Source organism: Sus scrofa, chromosome 3 (genome assembly GCF_054392235.1).
Source record: "Sus scrofa isolate SSC_HxYL_T2T_F1_AM1 chromosome 3, Sscrofa_HxYL_maternal_Yorkshire_Landrace_v2.0, whole genome shotgun sequence".
Lineage (NCBI taxonomy): Eukaryota > Metazoa > Chordata > Mammalia > Artiodactyla > Suidae > Sus > Sus scrofa.
The window spans coordinates 26,788,900-26,811,316 of record NC_139385.1 but is presented as its reverse complement, the minus strand read 5'-3'; the positions used below and the strand labels follow the sequence as shown (position 1 = coordinate 26,811,316).

General features: G+C 35.3%; 1 protein-coding gene across 1 annotated transcript in view; it reads left to right on the top strand.

Annotated features, from left to right (window-relative positions):
• The window catches only part of LOC110258212 (uncharacterized), a 201,276-nt gene that overhangs the window by 5,447 nt on the left and 173,412 nt on the right, over positions 1 to 22,417 (top strand). Inside the window, exon 2 of the mRNA XM_085017275.1 lies at positions 3,777 to 3,949. The gene's annotated coding sequence lies outside the window, so the exon portion shown is untranslated. The remainder of the gene's footprint in view (positions 1 to 3,776; positions 3,950 to 22,417) is intronic.

Genomic DNA, 22,417 nt, shown 5'->3' with positions numbered 1-22,417 from the left:
TCAAAGATATGGAATGGAAGTTGCATAAATGGACTAATGTATAATATGTAACCTATAATAAAGTTGGAAATAAAGTGAGTAAATTTGGACTTTCATTTTTAAAAGCTTATTAAATACTGCTGTTCATTTGGAAAAAACTATAAGAGCAGATGCCTAATTTATATATTCATGCATATGATAGATATTTTTAGCATGTATTGTGTTCCAGGCAGTATATTAGTTATTGAGAATATAGTGGTGAACAAAACATAAGATAAAGACAAAAGCATGATATAAGGACAAGTTTAATAAGTGCTTATGTTCTTCCTAGGTTGTAAACTACTATGTCAGGAACACTGAATATCCAGCATTTAGTAGAATGTGTAAATTTATATGTACTGATTGAAAGAGTAAGTGGGAAGTGTAATGATAGAGTAGCATTTACAAATGATAGTGGTAAAAGAAAAATGTTACATAGGGTATATCAGAGAAAAATTTTGAAATTGGTGAAATATGGTATGTGGGAGAGGTAGGAAAAGTTGGCAGATTTATCCATATAAAAGTATAGGGTTTATTGAAGATACTATTTCAAATTATCCATACAATTATATATAATGCACTTTTTATCCTTTTGCCCTCCTGACTTCTCAGTCATGAAAAAATATTAAAACTAAATATTTAAGAAGTACTTGAAACCTTGTAAATTTTTTTGGCAAAAGTGGATGCTTGCGGAGTGTTAAAATAAGGTGATTTGACTTGAAAATTCTTATCAGCCCTTAAATCAGGATATAATCTCTGGAGAACTTTGGGACAAAGAGTTTAAATAAGCTTTTAAAAAGTTGAGGGAAGGAGTTCCCGTCGTGGCGCAGTGGTTAACGAATCCGACTAGGAACCATGAGGTTGCGGGTTCGGTCCCTGCCCTTGCTCAGTGGGTTAACGATCCGGTGTTGCCGTGAGCTGTGGTGTAGGTTGCAGACGCGGCTCGGATCCCGCGTTGCTGTGGCTCTGGCGTAGGCCGGTGGCTACAGCTCCGATTCAACCCCTAGGCTGGGAATCTCCATATGCCGCGGGAGCGGCCCAAGAAATAGCAACAATAACAACAACAACAACAAAAAAAAGACAAAAGACAAAAAAAAAAAAAAAAAAAAAAAGTTGAGGGAAGAAGAGCATACACATGTACAATACATACAAAGTCACTTCTCTCAACCTTTGAAAAATCTTTGGAGGTTGCATAATGATGTCTATTATAACATGAACAACAGTTAAAAGGGCACTTTTGATCCCGGGTGGCTTCTTTTGTAAAGGGGATTCCGTTGTCTCTTTTATATTAATTATGCTTCGATTTGCTTGCTGCTTAGAAGATGTGCTTTTTATTCTGTAGAACTTCTATGCTTGAAATTGAACTTAAAAAAAAATCTGGTCTTCAAATATGTTTGAATTGAAATAAAACTGTTTAAAATGAGAAACTGATTACGTAAAGCATGCTGATTTCTGCCTTGAGATTAGCATCTTAGAGATCAGGCTCCTGTCAACCATTAAATATGATTTCATGGCCCTTGCTCTACCCCATTTCTCATGATTCCCATTGAAGAATCATCATTCCACTGATGCCTTAGCAAATTGTATTAGCTTAGTTATTACTATTGAAGATAGAAAACAAATACCTCAAGGACATACTGGACTTATGTAATGGAGGCCTACATGGACTAAGCAGAATCAGAGCTACATGCTTGATCACATCTGCCTTCTCTGTATATTTCTAAAATACATAATTCAGGAAGCTTGGGACAAGTGAACTTTCCTGATATGATTCCAGGTTGTTCTGTTGTAAACTCCTTTAATACATAATGGAAGTAGCCTGTGTTTAGAGTTATAGTTCTCAATCACTTTCAGATACTAATGAATGAAAGTTAAAAAACAAATCCTGCCACCAGGCTGATGTTGTTAAGCACATGTTATTTTTTAGCAAGCTGGTATGAAACACTGCATGTATTGTATTCCAGAAGCTTGGTTTTAAAATTTGTTCTTTCAGGAGTTCCCGTCATGGCGCAGTGGTTAACGAATCTGACTAGGAACCATGAGGTTGCGGGTTCGATCCCTGCCCTTGCTCAGTGGGTTAATGATCTGGCGTTGCCGTAAGCTGTGGTGTAGGTTGCAGACGCGGCTCGGATCCTGCGTTGCTGTGGCTCTGGCATAGGCTGGCAGGTACATCTCCGATTAGACCCCTAGCCTGGGAACCTCCATATGCCGTGGAAGCGGCCCAAGAAATGCCAAAAAAAAAAAAAAAAAGACAAAAGAAAAAAATATTTGTTCTTTCAAGTGCTCTGATCAAAACTTACTAAATAATGATTCCTTCTAAGAAGAGGAAAAGTATTCTAGAGGCAGAATTTTCTTATTCTTAGGATCAATATCAGGCCACCAATACTTAGATCTGTTGGTTGGTCATAGAAATAAGTAGTCATCAAGCCTTGGGTTTAATGCCTAATGTTACACGCTACATGGTGTGCAAGATGCTCAGGTCTGGTCATTCAGGGATATGGAAGATTTCTAAATATTGTAAACAATTCACCTGTACTCCTAATTTCAACAAAGATGTCTTGTTTTTATAACCCCTACAAGCCACTGATTTCAGCCTTGGATATGTACTCATAATGCTAATCATATTAGCAAACCTTCTAAAGACAATTAAATAAAACACAGCCATAGCACATCAAGTAGTCACATCTGAAGTGTTCCTAGAAAGTTGGTAGACTCTCCAGGAACAGACACTGACCTAACACATACATGGTGGCATCATGGTGGTACCTCCTCCAATAAGATATATTTTGTTACTGAATATTTATTCACTTGTGATTCACTCAGAACGAAGCACAAATGGAAAACTGTTTATCTTCCTTTTACTTGACCTACGTGAGGCAAAACAGTCATGAGGAGTGAACATTGAGTATTAGTAAAGAGATTTCAAACACAGGATGGAATGTATTTGGAGAAAGTGTCTATTCTAGGTATGCTTAGTTTGGAAAATAGCTTCTTCCATTTCTTATTTCAGAAATAGGTAACTATAAAGCTGGGCAGTTAAAATTAAGCGTGTATGACTTAGCTAGAACTGGAGCTAAAGTATTAGAGGCCTCTGAAGTAAAGAGAAGTTTTGTTAGGGAGCCACAGATAGTTTCTTCTTGGAAAGAGTGTTTTTCTCTGTATTTCTATTAAAGGCCAAGGCAAAAGCCACATTGAAGGCAGCAGGGAAATTGACATTTTTGAGAGATCGGCATATACTGATTTTCTTTGTGTGTGATTAGTCTGACTTAGCAGTTTAATGAAACAGTCAAGCATTTAGATTCCAAGAGCTTTTAATGAATCCAACATGTGTGACTATAAGGGCCAATGTTTTGTAACCTCACAGAAATTAAGGATGCCTTTTGTTATCTCCAGGAATCATAGCAGGAGTAGAAAAAGAAAAACAGCCTCACTAAGACAATGATATTGATTGATTTCTTCATATTTATAAATTAATATAAATGTATATATACATATGTATTTATAATGCATTGTACATGTAAACATGTATTTAAGTAATATTACGATTTGGCTCTGGAGTCCTGATGACCTGACCTTGCTAATGACTAGACTGTATATTTTACCTCAAGCACAATATGTAGACCCTTTGAGCTCCATTTCCACTTAAGTAAGGGTCAGGAGACAAAGGCACAGGCTATAAGGTCACCCAGGTGCTAATACTCTGATTTTTTTTTATCTTTAAGACTAAATTTTATTTTAAAACTTTGTACTTTTTGTAGATGATCATCAACTGCTGACACTCAGCAAAATAAAGCTTGGAAGGCTGGGAATCCTTGATAGCTTTGAAAGCACTTGCTTCTTCAAGAGCTCTGTTTCCAGAACTTACAGCAGGAAACTGTTGCACTTTGGGGTCCTGCCTTAAAGCAGGATAAGACTTGGTTACTCAGAGAAGGTAGGAAAACAAAATATGGAGGTATGTGACTTTTCTTATTAAACACTGATCATATCCTCAATGACAAATGTAATTTTTGTGTGATAATACTTTAAAGTGACTTTCTTTTTAATGACTACATTGTATGTCTTGTTTGTATGGGGGGTGCATTTACAATTTATGAGATTATATATATTAAAATCTGCATTAATATTCTGGATCATTAAGGTGTAAAAAGAAAGGAAAAATTCACTAAATAAGTAACATCTTAAGGGAGGTCATGGGATGTCTTGGTAGTTGTCTGCAGAGACTCTCAGGTTTTATGAAATGGTGAATTGAATGGACTAGGCTGTGAAAGACCTAATAGTGTCACTTATTCCTTTGCCCCCTGTAACTAATGTAATTTCAGCCCTTCCTTTACTGCTATGTCCATGTGAATTAAGAATGAGGCTGAATTAATTGGAGAGTTTGTGCTATAGTATTCTTGATTGCAGCATGATATGTTGTAGATGCTTGGCACATTGAAATTACCCTCTTGTCCACAGAGTATATTTCTACAATCTCAGCAGGCTATAATAATTTCATAAGAAATTAAATGAAGGTGGAAATTAAGAGGACATTTAAAGTATCAAGCAACTGTGATTCAGAACACAATCATACATTTATATTCCATTAAAAATTATGACATGTAATTTAATCATCCATGATTTATAAATATATATTTTAATTTATAGTATTAAAAAGGACATGGAGCTTTTTAAATTTTGTAATTAAGCATATACATATAAATTTTATTTATTTGTTTATTTTTGCCTTTTTTGCCATTTCTAGGGCCATTCCCTCGGCATATGGAGATTCCCAGGCTAGGGGTCGAATCAGAGCTGTAGCCACTGGCCTCTACCAGAGTCACAGCAACGCAGGATCCGAGCCACATCTGCGACCTACACCACAGCTCACAGCAACGCCAGATCCTTAACCCACTGAGCAAGGGCAGGGATCGAACCCTCAACCTCATGGTTCCTAGTCGGATTCATCAACTGCTGAGCCATGACAGGAACTCCATACATATAAATTTTAAAGACTTACTCTTGTCAGTTTGCTGTGACATTGTTCTAGTATAATCCTGACATGATTATCACAACTATTAGTTTTTTAGGCTATATTAGAAGATCCTTTCTTTCCTTTTTATCCCAAATTATTTTATTGGTTCAGAAATCACTTTACAATTGACGATTTGGAGGTAAATATATAGTTTGTTATGTAAGGGAAAAATTTACCTACTTGAAGATATGTCATTTGAAATTTTAACTATGTTGCTGAAATATTTGATGGATTTCAATCTATAAAGCCAACAATTAACACAGTGAAATAAATTTTCACTTTTATTGTTAACAGGAAAGGGTAAATTATAAATTACTCTCCATATTGTTATTGAGTTTTGTTATAACTATTTTATGCATGTACATATGCACAAACCAAGAAACAATTACAGTAATATTTCTGCTTATAATTTAATTAAAACTTATTATTTGCATTTTAGTTTTCATTTATTATATAAAAGATATTTTAAAAGGAATGATTATTAAAATCATAAGGTCAAATATTAAAGTTAAAATGTCACATTTAAACACTAGAAGAGAACTAACTAGTGACTTGCTTTTTAAATCTTAAATCTCATGTTTGTATCTCCAAATCTTCATATTACAGTTTGCCTCTTGTCAGAATATGTCTCAGTTAATCAATACTTTATGAATATTTACTGTTGGATAAAAGTAAACTTTTTATAGGCACAAAATAGTTTTATAAATTTTTTTTTTTTGTCTTTTGTTGTTGTTGTTGTTGCTATTTCTTGGGCCGCTCCTGCGGCATATGGAGGTTCCCAGGCTAGGGGTCAAATTGGAGCTGTAGCCACCAGCCTATGCCAGAGCCACAGCAACTCGGGATCCGAGCCGCGTCTGCAACCTACACCACAGCTCACGACAACGCTGGATCATTAACCCACTGAGCAAGGGCAGGTACCGAACCCACAACCTCATGGTTCCTAGTCGGATTCGTTAACCACTGCGCCACGACGGGAACTCCATATAAATATTTATATTAATATATTTTATATTTGAAAATAGGTTGTTATAGCGTCACATACTCTAAATGATATTGAAGTTGAGATATTTGTTGAGATGGATTCTAACAAGTATATGTTAAATGAGAAATTAGTTTCAAAAGACAAAAAACAGGTTATATTTGTAATACTTGAAATAGACAAATCTTTCTTATAAGCCAATAAGAAAACTCAGAAAGCTAAAAATAAAAGACACAAAGAACATGAAAAGGCAATTCACAAGTGAAAATTCAGAATAATATACAACTGAAACATGAATTTATTTTATTTTATTTATTTATTTTTGCTTTAGTCTCTCCAACTTTTAAAAGGACATTTTTTAAATTTTATTTTCCCACTATACAGCAAGGGGATCAAGTTATCCTTACATGTATACATTTTTTTCCCCCACCCTTTGTTCTGTAGCAGCATGAGTATCTAGACATAGTTCTCAATGCTACTCAGTAGGATCTCCTTGTAAATCTACTCTATCAGTAGGATCTCCTTGTAAATCTACTCTAAGTTGTGTCTGATAACCCCAAGCTCCCTATCCCTCCCACTCCCTCCCTCTCCCATCAGGCAGCCACAAGTCTATTTTCCAAGTCCATGATTTTCTTTTCTGTGGAGATGTTCATTTGTGCTGGATATTAGATTCCAGTTATAAGTGATATCATATGGTATTTGTCTTTGTCTTTCTGGCTCACTTCACTCAGTATGAGAGTCTCTAGTTCCATCCATGTTGCTGCAAATGGCATTATGTCATTCTTTTTTATGGCTGAGTAGTATTCCATTGTGTATATATACCACATCTTCTGAACCCAATCGTCTGTTGATGGACATTTGGGTTGTGAAACATGAATTTAAATAGGACATCTTGATTCTAAAAATCAAATACTGTTTTTAAACTTATAATGTTGCCCAGTATTGAAACTGTGTTTGTAACACAGATCATTTACATTCTGAAAATCAATTACTATTTTTAATATATAATATTGCCAAATACTGAAAATGTATATTTTACAGTATGGGAAACATTCACAGAAAGTTTATAGGTGCTGAACCGATGCGATTTGTGATAAGTTCACTTAAGAAAAAAAAAAATAGACTGACTGAGGAAGGGCCCTGAGATGACACAGCCAGAAAGCTGGAGTTGAAAGGTGCAAAGAAACCTGTGTAGGGGAGGGAGAATTCTCCATCCCTCAGAGTTTCTTTTGGCTGTTCAAAGAATCAAATTGACATAAGACAGATGACAGAAGAAAAAACAAATGTATAAGAACCCCACATACATGAGAATTCAAAGATGGAAAGATATGCATGGCATCCTGAGCTGAGGGACAGACCAAATAGCCTGGGGATTCCCAGAACAGGAGGGAAATTCACATGACTATAAGAAGAACAGATGTTGGGTGATTAGATGTTTGCCACTCAGATAAAAATTATCCCTGGTAATGACTCTTACTGTGGGGAAGACTCCCAGTATAAATATATCTAGGTAGCTTAGAGAGAGACAGGGTTTATCTTCAACCTGCAGGGTCTTGATTGCCATTAGCTCCAAATAATCCTCAAGCAAAAAAATTGATTGCCATTAGCTCCAAATAATCCTCAAGCAAAAGTGATACATTGTGGGGAGACACCTTCTGAGCCTCTTCACCTGTCATAGGCAAATAGGGTGACAATGCTAGCAGCGTGTGTTGGGGGAGAGCTTGGGCTTCTTCTAAGAGTTGGTAGAAGCATCACTCTGCATTAAAAAAATATGCAGTTTTCAGTAGCTCTCATTCTGTCCACACTACCTGAAGTGATCAAAAGACAGAGATGAAGGCAAAAACTTTTTGATACTTTTGGCACGAGATTTGTGTTGAAATGCTTCAAAGAGCTCTACACATTGAACCTGCCCTATCTTCTGGGATATGCTATATACCACTGATTGATTGTGTAGGATAGACACATAACAAACTTGTTGCAGTTATTTTATTTTGTGAGATAACCAGATAATCCATCTATGGAGCCTTTTTAAAAAAGTGTAAGGATTTAAAAGGAAGAAGAAATTGGGGTCAGTCATAACATGTTATTATGATGGTTTACAGAATCTTTTCTCAATGAGATTTGACTTTCCATCTATTCACTTGGTCTATGACTAGATCAGATGATAAAATGATTCTCCAGTGAAATGATTCCAGTTACTTACCATCTGACCTAGGGATTTTTACCTATACAATTGAGGTAAGATTTTTTTTTTTATGTACCCCATCTGTTTCAGGCTTTAGTTCATTATGATCAATTAGCCCAGGGCAGAATGTTTGCAGGTGAAAACACTCGGTTTACTGAGCCAGCCCTGTTTTCCATTACAGTAAAGAGGCCTACTTTGACTCCAAACCTTAAGACTTGTTTCTTGTGGTCTGCCACTTCAGGAACTTATTCTGTTGAAATCAGGGAATGCATTCAAATAGTAGCATCTCTCATAATTATTCCCTGCTTCCAGTGGGCAGATACTGCCAAACTTTTCAAAGATATTTTCGCCACACACAACTCAAACCACAATGCATTCTTTCCAGTGCTTTTTTTGGGGAGAGTGTTTTCTGTGAAATCCAAGGGAAAATGCTCTTTTTTTTTTTTTTTTTGGATGCTGAGCAATTTGCACACACATCAGGTGTCCTATCCCCATAAGCTCTATGATTCCTTCCTATCTATCACTTGGGGCTATTTCAACCTCATATAATATAAGCCATATTTGAATTCATGCTCCAGTTAAAAATCAAATTGTTAGAACTATTTCCCACAATGAAGCTAACACCATGAATCCAGAATACCCTATCTGTGTATGCAAGTAAGCCCACCTGGACAGGTTCAGCCTGATTCAGTGTTCTGTTCTTTCTTCCCTGATCTGGCATCTGGTATTGGGTTACAACATAACTTATTAAAATCATACCAGATATTTGGTGTGTATGATATACTCCAATGCAGACTTTGTACTTGGCATTGATCCACCAATGAGATCTATTTGGATTGAAATCTAATTACAGGTTTTACAGCAATGATACATGCTAGAGGTAGGTTCTAAGTAAAGATGTTTACGAGGCAACTACCCAAGTGAAATTGTTAAAGGGCCATTAACTTCAGAATGGGAAGGAGAGATTGTTTATCCAGGAAGAGAGTTTCAAGGCAACTAGAATTCAAGGAGCATAGATTCATCAGAATCCCCCATATTATCTCACTGCTATCCAAACACTAATTTGCTAATTATAGGACTAGAAAGGATGTGAATTGTAATTCAGCAAACTGTAACCTCATAATTTGTGTCTAATTTTCTGAAATATTTGTAGTGTGTCTAAAAAGAGCTTTAAAAGAGAAATTAGGGGAAATCATAGAAGCCCTCTCACTCTCTGATCATTACTTGAAATGAAAATTTAAATTCATGATATTGTCCTTTGCTTTTTGTAATCACTCAAAAAGAACTAACTCAAAACAGTATTCTAATCATTATTTATGCCATATTACCTTATTGCACAAGTCACTTGTCTCTTACTGCATGGATTTCAATAGCAGTCTTATTTCATTCACCTTCACATAGGCATTTGTAAGAGACACTTGATGCTGCATGCTACATTCCTCAACGGTCCCATTTTTCACTGCCGATTTTACTCCTGCCTTCATATCTCTTCATGTCAGATAACCAACTCCAGATTCCTAAATTTGTGGCTCTATTTTTATAGAACTATTGTCTTTCCTAAATAATGTGCTCAGCAGAACAGAAGACCCTCTTTTAAGTGCCAGAGCCCACATACTGGGGAAGTCTTCCTGTTGATTCTGAAAGTGTAGAGTTGGTTTTGTACTAACAGCTGCAGTATGTTCAGCACTACAGTACAAGCATTCTCATCCTCACATTTCTTTACAGGTGTGAGAACAAGCAGACTTGCTACTTTTAAACAATTTCAAATAGGTTGACGTTTAGGTCTTGTCTCATTTCAAAGTGTACTTTTTCCCTGATGAAACAGAGGCTCCCTATGACATAATGTAGTTCAGCATGTTTTCATGTCCCCCTTTCCTACAAATAGACTTTAATTCTATGATGCATTAAGATACTTCAAATTACTTTTAATGGTTGGAGCAACATGCCAAAGGAATGAAGACAAATACCAAAAATAAACATCAGATCTGTGAAAACATACACCCTAGAGACAAAATTATATTCAGGAGATCAGAAACTGAGTCAAGAACTGAGCCTTGAGTCAGAATTCTTAAAATATTGGGGCTAAAATGAGGTTGATTTTATATTCTGTAGCTATCTACTTATGCTGCAGCTAGAGAAAGAAATTTTCTGGTTATAAAATTACACATCTCAACTCTTGAATATTTGGAAATTACAAAATGCACATAAAAGTAAAATCATATACAATCAAATAATGAAGAATGAAGAACACAGACTGGACCTATTTTTCTTGTTACCTGGCTTCAATTATATTTGTAAGAATTTTCCCTTAATGTAAAAATCATAAATTTTAGCATATACATATGTTTCCATAAGAATGTTGTAGAATGCCTCTTACCTGTTTAATACCTGTATGGAGTTTGCGGAATTATGCACCATTACTTGTTAACCCGTATCCCTACTTCAAATGTTTAGGTTCTTGCTGATTTAACCATGTTCAATTGTGATCAATTTTGATATAAAAATATGTTTCAATTACCATTCCAATTGCTAATTATTATCAAAGACCTCTTCCACCCAGAAAAAGTTACATGGAGTTCCTTTGTGGTGTAGTGGGTAAAGGATCTGGCATTGTCACTGCAATGCCTTGGGTTGCTGCTGTGGCATGGGTTTGATCTCTGGCCTGGGAACTTTCATGTGGTGCAGGCAATGGCCAAAAAAAGTTATAATTATTTACACTTTCATGCTCTGACTACAACCTATGATAGAATGAATAATTCCACTGCAAATTTTATATCCAAGAGGAACTCATAAATTTATACCAGAAAACATCAAGAAAATTCAGAAGTGTTTTGTTTAAGAACAAAAAATGAGAACAATCAAATGTTCTTTAATTTGTGAGTGTATAATAAACCCTTACAAAGAAATATTATAAATCAGGAAAATGAAGAAACCTTATTTATGGACACAAAGCAATATTCAGTTCTGAGTGGAAAAAATAGATATAGTCCTTTGAGTCGGGCTACCGATGAGATATAGCACACTCAAAGCAGAATAATTCCAGGCAGATGTACTTAATGAAAGTGGGGGGTGGGGTAGTGGGTAAACTAATGAGAGAAAGTGGTACCTGGGATGTACCAGGCAGTAGCGGCTACTTCCCTTGGGCACAGCCTCTGGAACTAGTATTCGATACCCAATGGAAGCGTCTGTCTCAAAATCTAGTGATAAATTTCAGCTTCCTTTTTAATTACATAAAATGGTAACTTAGAATAACTAGCTCTAAGTCCTTTTACTTTGATTTAAAGAAACATGTTTTAGGAGGTACGCAACAAAAATTGTAGAGACAGCTTTGGAAAGAAGTAACAATTTCCACGCAGAATGTTGTGTTTTGAAAAATTTTAATATTTTTTATATTTTTTCTGTGAAAATAAGTATTTTACAGATATGGAATATGAAGGTTTGAGAAAAATAACCAAGCTGCTTATGTTACATACAATAAACAGATTTGAATTCAGGGCTCTTTTCATTATGACATCAATATTCACATTGTATATCAATGCCAGCAAAATTAAAAAAAATAATCTCACACAGTATTATAACAGACTTCTGATATTCTTAAAATATTTTAGTATACTATTTTGATAAATGCGCTCAGATTCAGAGGTGACCAATTAATTTATTTTCATGCTGTAAGGATGTCTTAGTCATGCATGTGTAAAAAAAATTCATTGCTTTTGTAAACCTAACAAAAATTAATAAATTCAAAGAGAGGCAATGAAATGAAGCCCATTATTATATGTTTCCATGTAACTGTACTACCTGTACAGTTAAATAGCTTAAATTCTTGTGAGAAAATTGGATTTGTATAATAAATATAGCATGTGCTTTCTCAAGATAGTATCCTTTATACTTCATCATTCCATGCATTTTTCTTAAAAAAAAAAATCTTTGAGGACATGTAGTCAAACTGAAGACCACTGGAGGAAACAGGAAATGCATCAGTCAATATATGGCAGTTAAATTAAGTTCCTCAGAATAGTTGCTAATATTTACCCACTCTCAATTTCAGCCTATAGATTTACATTTTCTGGATATACACATAACTGAGAATTCAGTATCTGTGATATTACTTCTCAGACTGCTGTCCCAGGTTTATTGTGCACAGTACCACAGTTTCTGGGATAATGATACAACTTACTTTCAATTAGCCAATGAGCTCTTAGAATAGTTTGCCACCAAGAATCTGCTTCTTTGGATTTAATTAGATTCCTCTTTGTTTAATCAGCTGCATGAACTAAAAGACATTTTTTCTACTTTCCTACAAAAAAAAAAAGTATTCAGTTTAAACAGTGGTCACCACTACAACAGATTAATACAATATCACTGTGTTGTTTGCTTCAAATTATATTTTTATTAGAGTATAGTTGATTTACCATCTTGTGTCAATTTGTGCTGTGAAGTGTAGTGACCAGTCATATATATATATATGTATATATGTATGTATATATGTGTATATGTATATATATGTGTGTATGTATATATGTGTGTATATATATACACACACATACACACACACATTTTTTTCTCATTACTGTCTTCCATCATGTTCTACCCCAGAGATTGGATGCAGTTTTCTGTGCTATAGGGCAGGACCTCATTGCTTATGCATTCTAAATATAATAGTTTACATCTGCTAACCCCAAACTCCCAGTCCATCCCACTTCCTCTACCTTCCCCCAGACAACCACAGGTCGGTTCTTCATGTCCATGAGTCTGTTTCTGTTTTGTAGATAGGATCACTTGTGCCATAATTTATTTAATTCTTTTTTTTTTGTTTTGTTTTTTCTACTTTTTACCCCTACACCTGCAGCATATGGAGGTTCCCAGGCTAGGGGTCAAATCGGAGCTGTAGCTGCTGGCCTGCACCATAGCCACAGCAACACAGGATCTGAGCCGTGTCTACAACTATACTACAGCTCATGGCAATGCCAGATCCTTAACCCACTGAGCAATGCCAACGATGGAACCTACATCCTCATGGATACTGGTCAGATTCATTAACCACTGAGCCCCTATGTGAACCCCTGTGCCATAGTTTAAATTCCACATATAAATTATATCTATGGTATTTGTCTTTGTCTTTCTGACTTACCTTCACTTAGTATGAGATTTTCTAGTTGCATCCATGTTGCTGCAGATGGCATTATTTTGTTCTTTTTATGGCTGAGTAGTATTCCATTGTGTGTCTGTGTTTGTGTGTGTGTGTGTGTGTGTATATATATATATATATATATATATATATATATATATCAACTTCTTAATCAATTCATCTGTCATCTGTGGTCCATGATAATAATAAGCTAGTACAATTAAAAATCTCTTTCAGTGCATAACTCTGAAGTAGGATAATGTTATCCTATTTTTCTGAGTAAAAATTGAGTATAGTCAAGTTCAGAAACTATCCCAAAGTCATGTTGCTGCTACTGGGTGAAATAACTCAAATCTAAGTCTTCTGGATCCATATTCAATGTTATTTTTTAAAATAATGTGTCTATTTTATTTCCTCTACCTGTGAATAAAGCAAACATTTATCTTCTATCTAGATGACCCACCCAAAAAGTAAATAAATTTTAGATAATTATCACAGAGAAAAAGTACTCAGGAATTATTGCTTTGTTGTATTAAAGGTGTTTTAATTCATACTTCTGCTGATAATTAAGGCTTTTCCTTGATATTAACTCCCAAAGAGAAATACCTAGAATTGGTCTCTACTTCAAAATTGGTAGAAGCAAAACAGTTTGTTTATGTAACCATTTTAAATTTTACACATACATGTAGATATTTATTGCTTGATCTGTTCATTTGATCACTCCTCAGTCCTCCTGAATGCACAGTCCTAACTCATGCTTGTTACATGTTTAGTCACTCATTACTCAGAAGTTTTCTTAAGCACTTACTATGTATGTGTTTATATATATTTAGTATGTACAATGTCATAAATGGGCTATTAAAGATACTACAGTGAATAAAATACTGTCTTTGTATGTAATCTGACAGATAAATAGACATTCACAAAGCTCATGTTGTAATTGAGTATTGTAATGGATTCATAGAGAAGGTAAAATGGATGGGGAGAGAAAAAAATCATAGTTCTTTTCAGTAGATTTTCATGTACTAGAAACTATGCCTATATTTTTAGGTTTTTGTTATGTAATAATACAAAGCAACACCCATTTATTATGCCCACTTTCTGCTATACTTTATTGAGTATAGCATCGATAAAGTCTCTGCTCAGAACATCACTAGACTGAAATCATGGTGTTGCTGTAACTGCACTTGCACCTGTAGATTAATGTTTTCTTCTAAGATCTCTCAGGTTGTTAGATCCCTCTTTGTGGTTGTAGGTTTTTAACCTTTTCTTGAGCCACTTCTGCGGCACATGGAGGTTCCCAGGCTAGGGGTCTAATCGGAGCTATAGCCACCGGCCTATGCCAGAGCCACAGCAATGCCAGATCCGAGCCATGAATGCGACCCACACCACAGCTCATGGCAACACCAGATCCTCAACCCACTGAGCAAGGCCAGGGATCGAACCCACAACCTCATGGTTCCTAGTCATATTCGTTAACCACTATGCCACAACGGGAACTCCGAGGTCCCTGTTTTCTTACTGGTTTTTGGCCAGGAGTTGCTCCCACTTGCTGCTGACCCCACTCAAGTCCTAGTCCTGTGGGTCTATCACAAGATCCGGCTTACTTCAAGGACAACAGGGGAGTTTTCCTCCAGCTGGCTACAAGGGAATGTTATATAACACACCTAATCAGATGAGAGATTTTCCCATCATGTTTATTGTATAAAAAATAAAGGGAAGGACAGTTCCATCCTCTTCCTGGGTCCATCAAAGCTCAAGGGAAGAGAAAGATCCATGTGGTGAACTGAGTCAGTATTTTCCCTTGTGGAGTTCCTATTGTGGTACAGTGGAAACAAATCTGACTAGTATCCATGAGGATGCAGTTTTGATCCCTGGCCTCACTCACTGGATTGAGGATCCGGTGTTGCCTTGAGCTGTGGTGTAGGTTGCAGACACAGCTCAGATCCTGAGTTCCTGCAGCTGTGGTGTAGGTATATAGCTGCAGCTCCCATCCACCTCCTAGCCTGGGAACTTCCATAGGCCGTGGGTGCAGGCGCGCACACACCCACACACACACACAAATTTCCCATATGACTTGAGTTGGTCTTTTAAATTCTTCTTTCCATCCATATCTGCTTAATATTTTGTCAAATCTTCTAATATGTTTCAAATTTTACTTTCACATTTAAGATAAAATTCAGTTTATTCTGCATATGGTGTGTGAAAGAGGTTAATTTTTTCCTACATAGAAAATCAGTTTCCCCTCCATTGTTATCGAATAATAAATCTTTTCTCTGTTTATCTCTAACTTAAGCTTATTCGCATATAATGTATTTATGAGCTCCCTATTCTGTGCTGTGTTATATTTGTAATTCTTAACTAATATATCTTTCTGGCCACAGCCTTATTAAAATGTGTGGATATGTAATAGCTTGTTCACAATCATATTTTTATTCATCAGAGGGTTTTGTATACCCTTGGATTTTTACCAGATATATCTTAGAAATAAATTTTGATGCTCTACCAAAAACATGCTGTAATTCTGCTTGAAGTCACTTTGAATTGATGATCTAGCCACAAAAGATTTGACATCTTAGTATTATTGCCTGCTAAGCTGTAACATTGTTTCTGTTTTCCATTTATTGAGCCTCCTTTAATGTACTTTAAAATGTAATTTATAATTTTTGCACCAAGTCTTTGTACGTATTTTATGATTATTACTGCTAGATTTTCTTTCTTTGGTACTCTCCCAAAGTTTGTTTGGAAGTTAGATTAATGCATTCTACAATGGAAGCAATTTAACCACTTAGTTAAAGATGATGATAGTTATCCAGTAATGACAGTGATGGCCTTGAGTAATATTAGTAGAGATAAACCCATTTTCTTTTCCACAATTTACCTCCATATCCCAATATTATTTGTCTCAGAATTGTCTTCACAAACCTTGACCACTACATTTTTCATATTTATTAACAACATATGGAAAGATGACATAAGAAAATGTCAATTTCTTATGTGTGTATAATTCATATATAATTAGTAGAAAGTATATGTGAAACATAAAATTTAGTTAAATATCCATGTGACATTAATAATTCAAAAAATGTATGAAGAGAGCAATGTGCATAACACTGGAAAACTTACCTTAGACCATAAACTAGTGCTAAAAACTACTGGTTTTATAAAGACTTTATGTTTTATAAGCCTCATTATTTCTTTTAGTTAGTGAAGCTCCCAGAAGAGAATACTTCAATAATTTTCATTGTTATGGTGCTGCAGTCAAACAGACTGAAGGTATCAAGAGCTTCAGGGTGATCTGTGAACATGTACTGAAATATCTTAACTCTAAAAGATTTGCTCCCACCAGAGTTTAAAAAAGTTTTAAAACAGTGCATATTATATGAAACATATTACATGACTACATACAATATAAGTTTATATATACATTTCAAAAGACAGTGTGTTATGCTAGGAGTAGAAGATCCAGAAAAGTGTTAACAGTAATAATAATAATAACAATAGTGACTATCCTCTTGATTACTTAGTACATCTACTGTTCAATGAGTTTTACATAATTAACAGCTATATACAATGTGAAAATGGCTTATATCATAATAGCAGCTTGTATCATAATGTGCATACAATACAGATTGTGTATTTTGCATATATATCATGTATTGTTATAATCATAACAATGTAATTATGAATATATTATGGTAAAAATATGGGAATATATGGCATATGCATGTTGTAGCTTTAGTATATTTTCTAACATTAGTTATTAATTACCATCAATAGTATTAACCAGATTTGAAATGTAATCTTTTGTTTTGTTTTTGGGGTGGTGTTTTTTTTTTTGTTTGTTTTTTTTTGTTTTTTTTGCATTTTAGCGCCACACATGTGGCATATGGAAGATCCCAAGCTAGGTGTCACATATGAGCTGCAGTTGCTGGCTTACGTCATAGCCATACCAACACAAGAACTGAACTTCATCTGTGACCTATACCACAGCTCACAGCTAAATCGAGTAGCCCAATGAGGGAGGCCAGGGGTTGAAGAGGCCAGGGATTGAACCCACATCCTCATGGATACTAGTCAGGTTTGCTACCACTGAGCCACAAGGGGAACTCTGAAATGTAATCTTTGTAACTCTAATAACATTTACTATTTTCATAAAGACATTATAACTCTCAAGAAATCTAACACAAATCAAAATTTATTTTTTCTTCATTTAACATGAGAGAGGAATTATAATTCATATAATTGATATGTCAATGTTAATACTACATTGTGCTGTAAAATTTGATTGAATTTTTGTGCAAAATATATCATGTTTTGATTTGTCCTTACATTCAAGACTTAAAGTATCCTGCTTTCATGTAATTTTTTAAATGCAAATTATTTAAATAACTTTTTAAAAAAATTAATTTTCTGATATAAACCTTGATTGATAATTTCACATTGACACTATTCTCTGGAAAAAATGTGAAAAATTGACATGGCTGTTCGGAAATAACTTTTTATTATTTATACTTTTATTTAACTTGAAGGAACATATTATACATCTTGCATTTTATGTTGAGACTTTTGGTCATACTGTATAGTTTTGAGTCAGTGAAATATGAATTTCCAGTTCACTTGTGGATTATTAAGACTAACATTTTAACCTCTAAAACTTGCTAAGGAATTATGTTCCATGATCAGAAAGATATTTTAAGTTTCAAAGGTTTAATCATCTATCCTGAACTTATTTTTATTCAAAGCAACTAGGCAAAGTCTAAATGTTCTTTTCATGAGCTGTCCATCATTTGCATTACAAGAATAGATAAATAAATATAAATCTGGAAGAATGTACAAAATCAATTAACCAAATAAATCATGTGTAGAATTCAAAAGACGTAGATTCCAACTGCTAAAAATGCATTCAACTGCTAAAAATGCATTCAACCAAAAATTGTGGCCGTTTGCCTACATAATACTTTATTTAATATAGATTATTTTATTGTGACCTTTTAATATGAGTCAATCTGAGTGTCAAGAGCTAAACAGAAAAATTTTGTTCTTAATACTTCATTTCTTAAAAGGGGGAAGTATGAGATTTTCTTAGTATTTTTCTTGGTATTTTTTTTATACCAATGAATAGCTCAGACTTCTCAAATATTAGAAGAAAAATCACTTTAAAATAAGTAGGTATAAATGGAATATTGTGTGTTTATTATTCTTAAGTACAACAATTAAAAATAAACTTTATGGAGTTCCCTTTGTGGTTCACTGGGTTAAGAACCTGACATAGTGCCCATGAGGAGGGGTGTTCAATACCTGGCCTCACTCTATGGGTTTAGATGATATGGTTTAGATGAGATGTTGCCATGATCTGTGGTTGTAAGTCACAGATGTGACTTGGATCTGACATTGCTGTGGCTATGGTGTGGGCTGGCAGCTGCAGCTCTGATTCAACTCTTAACACCAGGAACTTCCACATGCCACAGGCACAGCCCTAAAAAAAAAAAGAGAACAAGAAATGAATAAACTTTATTAAACACTATAAATTTTAAACTGTATAATACAAATAGAATGGTTACTAGTAAAAAAGGTAGAATTTTGGCTGTTTGAATTTGTATAGTGAAATTAATTTTTAGCCATATATGAAAAACCAGGAGTCCCTGTCGTGGCTCAGTGGTTAATGAATCCGACTAAGAACCATGAGGTTGCAGGTTTGATCTCTGGCCTTGCTCACTGGGTTAAGGATTCGGCGTTGCCGTGAGCTGTGGTATAGGTTGCAGATGCGGCTCCAATCCCGTGCTGCTGTGGCTCTGGCATAGGCTTGGCAGCTGCAGCTCTGATTAGACCCCTAGCCTGGGAACCTCCATATGCCGTGGGTGCGGCCCTAGAAAAGGCAAAACGACAAAAAGACAAAAAAAGGAAAACCAATGGCTGACATCATTCTCAGTGGTGAAAAGCTGAAAGTATTCCCACTAAAATCAGGAGTAAGACAAGAATGTCCATTCTCACTACTTTTATTCAATAAAATATTGAAAGTCCTAGCCACAGCAGTCAGAAAAGAAAAAGAAATAAAAGGATCAAAATTGGAAAAGAAGTGAAACAGTCACTGTTTGCAGATGACATGATAATATACATAGAAAATCCTGATGACGCTACCAGAAAACTGCTAGAGCTCATCAATGAATTCTGTAAAGTTGCAGGATACCAAATTAATACACGGAAATTTCATGCATTCCTATATAGTAACAAAACATCAGAAAGAGAAATTAAGGACACAATCCCATTAATTATCATATCAAAAGCATTAAAATAAGTAGGAATAAACCTACCTAAAGAGGCAAAAGATCTGTACTCTGAAAAGTATGAAATGTGGATAAAAGAAATTGAAGATGACACAAACACATGGACCTGTACCCCATGCTCTTGGATTGAAAGTGTCAATATTGTCAAAATGACTCTACTACCCAAGGTAATCTACAAATTCAGTGAAATCTATCAAATTACCAATGGCATTTTTCATAGAACTAAAACCAAAAAATTTTGAATTGGTGTGAAAACACAAAATATCCCGAGTGGCCAAATCAATCTTGAAAAACAGAAATTGAGGAATCAGACACCCTGGCTCCAGACTATACTACAAAGCCACAATAATCAATACAGTATGGAACTGACACAAAACCAAACATAGATCAGTGGAACAGGCTATAAAGGCCAATCATGAACACATTCACCTATGGTCAATTAATTATAACAAAATAAAGCAAGAATCTACACTGGAGAAGAGTCTTCAGTAAGTGATGCCGGGAAAACTAGATGGCTACATGTAAAAGAATGATTCTCTAACACCATATGCAAAAATAAACTGATGAAAGTGGTGAGAGTGGGCATCCTTGTCTTGTTTGATATTTTAGTGGGAAGGCTTTCAACTTTTCTCTGTTGAGCGTTATATTGGCTGTGGGTTTGACATCAGTGGCTTTGATTATGTTAAGATATGTTCCCTCTGTACCCACTTGAGTAAGAGTTTTTATGAATGGATGTTAGATTTTTTCAAATGCTTTTTCTGCTTCTACTGAGATGATCATGTGGTTTTTGACTTTTTGTTCATTAATGTGTATGACGTAGATTGATTTGCATATGTTGAACCATCCTTGTGAACTTGCGATGAATCCCACTTGGTTGTGGTGTATGAGCTTTTTAATATGTTGTTGGATTTAGTTGGCTAAAATTTTGTAGAGAATTTTTGTGTCTATATTCATTAAAGATACTGGCCTGTAACTTTCTTTTTTAGTAGTGTCTTTGGTTTTGGTGCGAGGGTGATGGTGGCTTCATGGAATGTCTTTGGGAGTATTCTGTCTTCTTCAACATTTTGGAAGATTTTAAGAAGGATGGGTATAAGTTCTTCTGTGTATGTTTGGTAGGATTTGCCTGTGAAGCCGTCTGGTTCTGGACTTTTGTTTGTAGGGAGTGTTTTTATTGCATACTCAATTTCATTTCTAGTGATTGGTCTGTTCAGTTGATCTATTCTTGGTTCCATTTTGGTGGGCTGTAAGTCTCTAGAAAGTTGTCCATTTCTCCTAGGTTATCAAATTTGTTGGCATATAAAATTGTTCATAGTATTCTCTTATTTTTTTGTATTTCTGCAGTATCCATATGTATTTCTCCTTTTTCACTTTTTATTTTATTTGCATTCCTTCTCTCCTCCTCTTGGTGAGTCCAGGCAGAGATTTATCAATTGTTTACCCTTTCAAGGAAACAGCTCATGGTTTTATTGATTTTTTTTCTATTTTTTTGATAGTAATATCCTCTTCTTGAATGGATCCTTTTATAATTCAATATTGTCCTTCATCTTTTCTTATGGCCTTCATTTTAATGTCTGTTTTGTATGGCATATAACCAGTGCTAGAGAGGGTGTGGAGAAAATGGTACCCTCCTTCACTGTTGGTGGGAATGTAAATTGGTACAACCACTATGGAAGACAGTATGGAGGTACCTCAAAAAACTAAATATAGAGCTACCATATGACCCAGCAGTTCTACTCCTGGGCATATATCTTGGGCAAAACTTTGCTTGAAAAAGACACATGCACCCGTATGTTTATTGAAGCACTATTCACAATAGCCAAGACATGGAAACAACTTAAATGTCCATCTGCAGATGAATGGATTAAGAAGTGTGGTATATATACACAATGGAATACTCCTCAGCCATAGAAGAGAACAAAACAATGCCATTTGCAGCAACATGATATGGAACTAGAGACTTTCATACTAAGTAATTTAAGTCAGAAACAGAAAGACAAATACCATATAATATCACTTGTATCTGGAATCTAATATACAGCACAAATGAACCTATCTACAGGAAAGAAAGAAACTCATGGGCTTGGAGAACAGACTTGTGGTTGCCAAGGGGGAGGGGGAGAGAGTGGGATGGACTGGTGGTTTGGGGTTAGTAGATGCCAGCTCTTGCCTTTGGAATGGATAAGCAATGAGGTCATGCTATATAGCACAGGCTACTATACCTCGTCACTTGCGATGCAATATTACGGAGGTTAATGTCAGAGGAAGAATGTGTATCTATCTATATATCTATATCTATCTATCTATCTACATGACTGTGTCACTCTGCTGTACAGCAGAAATTGATAGAACATTGTGAAATATTACAGTAGAAAAAATAAAAAATCTTAAAACTCAACATGGATTAAAGACCTAAATGTTAGAACCAATACCATAAAAACATAGGCACAACATTCTTTGTCATAAATCTCAGCAATATCTTTTTTTTCAGGGGGGCTGCACTCATGGCATATGGAGGAGGTTCCCAGGCTAGGGGTCAAATTGGAGCTATAGCTGTCAGCCTACTCCACAGCTATGGCAAAACAGGATCTGAGCTGTGTCTGCGACCAGTACCACAGCTCATGACAGTGAAGGATCCTTAACCTCCTGAGCTAGGCTGGTGATCGTACCTCATGGATACTAGTCAGATTTGTTTATGCTGAGCCATGATGGGAACTCTAGCAGTATCTTTGGATCCACCTCCTAGAGTAATTAAAATAAAAACAAAAATGAGACCTAATTAAACTTAAGAGCTTTTGCACAACAAAGGAAA